The sequence below is a fragment of the Scardinius erythrophthalmus genome (assembly GCF_964197995.2).
Source record: "Scardinius erythrophthalmus genome assembly, chromosome: 15".
Classification (NCBI taxonomy): Eukaryota; Metazoa; Chordata; class Actinopteri; order Cypriniformes; family Leuciscidae; genus Scardinius; species Scardinius erythrophthalmus.
In genome coordinates, this window is record NC_138235.1 from 40,121,475 (window position 1) to 40,124,566 (window position 3,092).

The 3,092-nt window shown below is 39.5% G+C and overlaps 1 protein-coding gene across 1 annotated transcript in view; it reads left to right on the plus strand.

Annotated features, from left to right (window-relative positions):
• Positions 1 to 525: 525 nt before the first annotated feature.
• The window catches only part of calcrl2 (calcitonin receptor-like 2), a 28,030-nt gene continuing 25,463 nt past the window's right edge, over positions 526 to 3,092 (plus strand). Inside the window, exon 1 of the mRNA XM_081386079.1 lies at positions 526 to 582. The gene's annotated coding sequence lies outside the window, so the exon portion shown is untranslated. The remainder of the gene's footprint in view (positions 583 to 3,092) is intronic.

The window sequence follows — 3,092 nt, forward strand, 5'->3', positions numbered from 1 at the left end:
GCAATCAGCAGCCACACCCACACACACACACACACACACACACACACACACACACACACACACACACACACACACACACAGGGAGAGAGAATGAGTCAGTGAATCTATCTATCTATCTATCTATCTATCTATCTATCTATCTATCTATCTATCTATCTATCTATCTATCTATCTATCTATCTATCTATCTGTATGTCTGTCTGTCTATCTCTCTATATATTTTACATTTGTAAGATCAAGTCTCAGTGGCGGTTGTAACACATCTTCCAGTGTCCTTGTTTTGACAGCAGGAGGCGCTGCACAGACACTCAATCCCACAATCAGCTTCAAACAGTCCATGCAACTGTAATAAATTAAATAACTGAGAATAATCTAATAATTTAGTAAGTATAATTTAATAACAAAATGTGATTGTGTTTACTGCTCTATATCAGTGTAGGGGTGGAGATGGACCGCACACACTCTCTCTCTCTCTCTCTCTCTCTCTCTCTCTCTCTCTCTCTCTCTCCCTCACACACACGCGCGCGCGCGCGCTCTCTCTCTCACACGAACCCCTCGACGAGACTCCCACACACCAGAACGGTACGAAAACTCCACTGCTTTCGTTGCTTTATATACTTATTATGCTATTTTCTCTATTTTATTTTTGATTGGAGTCTTTAATATTGTTGTATTGTGAGCGTTGTAACTTCAGAATCAGTAATGAAATGTTGTGCTCGTCTGATCTCTGTCAGTGCTCGTAAATTGTAATGTTAACTAACGCGATGAATGTATTTTGTAATTGTTACAAAACGACATGGTAATGTTTTACACAAAAGGTTGGTTTTTACGTAAAAGTTAATATAACTAATATAATGAATGTGTATAGTATATGTATATATATATATATATATACACACATATTCAATATATAAGTTATATGGTATGTATTAGTTATATGAGTTATAACTTTAGAGTCAGTTATGAAATGTTGTGCGTGATCTCTGTCAGTGCTTCTAAATTGTAATGTAAAATTTTTACGTAAAAGTTTACAATATAACTAATTCATATATATATATATATATATATATATATATATATATATATATATATATATATATATATATATATATATATATATTAGAATGTCTGCATGTATTGTTTTTTGGCCATGTACCATTTAAATATCATGGTATATGAATATGTAATCATTCGGTGTTTTACCATGTGATATCATCACTGTCACAGTAGCCTTCTTTTATGAAATAATGCAGGAAATATATTTAAAATGCCGAATCAGAGGCACTTTCAGAGCATAAATATACTGTGGATATTGTAAAAGAAAAATACAAAAATGCAGTTATATACTTGCAGTCGTGACGTGCTGCTGTTATTGGACTGAAATTCAGTGTTCAGTTTGTGTGTGTGTGTGTGTGTGTAGGGGTCTGTAGTGAACCTCTCACCCATGTCCACTTTCAAGGGCACTAAAGAGGCGTCACAGGTGTGGTCCTGCACTACCGGGACATGTTGCCCTGCCAGGCAGCTGTTTGGTGTATTAATATCTGTGTTCTGCTCGCTGTCACAACTCGATCTGTGTGTTCTTTACAGTAACCAACTAGATTTTTGTATTTCCTGAAGCGGTGAAGCTCACTGTCACTATGCAGTGTGGTTTCTAAAGTGTTTTTGTTAAATTCTAGTCTTTCTAAAGATATAACATTACGTTTTATCTTGACACTGTGACCTTGTTCCAAAATCTACTATGTAGAAAGCATTTTAAGACATCGTAGGCATGTTTCTGATAACGCTGCCTTCGTCTTTTCGCCAAATTTGAAGGCCAAATATTGCACATTCCTTCACATAGCAAGGTTATCCCATAATGCACTGCAACATGCTCAGTGAGAAATGTGAATATGCATTTTAATTCTATTAAGTGTCATTAATGTGTAATGATTATAAATAGAATTCAGAATCAAGGGTTTGGAACAGAACCTGTGTCCGTTTTAGATTAGTGCTGTTTTCGGAGTATTCCAGATGTTTTTCCTCGTCTCCATAAAGGGAGATTTCACGATCTGAACAGATCGAGGTCTCGTTTGGCTCAACAAAATCAGGAGGGATGACCGGGGGGATGATCACTATAGTATTTACTTGACCAGGAAATAATTCCCTAGCAACCACCTAGAAAACGTTGGCAATGCGCTTTTAGCCACTCAAAAACCCCTGACAACACATAGCAATGCCCTAGTAACAACCTAGAACACCCTGCCCTAGCAACCAACCAGAACATCCTGGCAAAACACCCTAGAAACCACCCTGGCAACGCCCTAGCAACCACCCAGAACACCATGGCAACAACCTAGCAACCACCCATAACACCCAATTAACCACCCAGAACACCATAGCAATGCACCTATAGCCACTCAAAACATCCTGACAACACTCTTACAACCACCTAAACCACCCTGATAATGCCCTAGCTACAACAAAGAACACTCTAGCAATTATGTAGAACATCCTGACAACACCCTAGCAGCCACCCAAAATATTCTATAAAAATATTCTAGATAATGCCCTAGCAACCAACCAGAATACCCTGGCAAAACACCCTAGCAACCACCCAGGCAACCCGCTAGCAACCACCCAGAACACCCTGGCAACACCCTATTAACCAGTAAGAACACCATGGCAATGCCCTAGCAACAACCAAGAACATTCTAGCAACCACCTAGAACACCCTGATAAGGCCCTAGTTAGCACCCAGAACACCCTGGCAACTACCAAGAACACCCTGACAATGCCCTACTGACCACCTAGAACACCCTGATAATACCCTTGCAACCAACCAGAACACCCTAGTAAAACACCCTAGCAACCAGCCAGAACACCCTGGCAACACCATATTAACCACCCAAAACACCATGGCAATGTGCCTATAGCCACTCAAAACATACTGACAACACTCTAACAACCACCTAGATCACCCTGACAATGCCCTAGCAACAACCAAGAACACTCTATCAATTATGTTGAACACCCTGACAACACCTTAGCAACCAGCCAAAATATTCTAGCAACCATCCAGAACACCCTAGTAATGCCCTAGCATCCACCCAGAA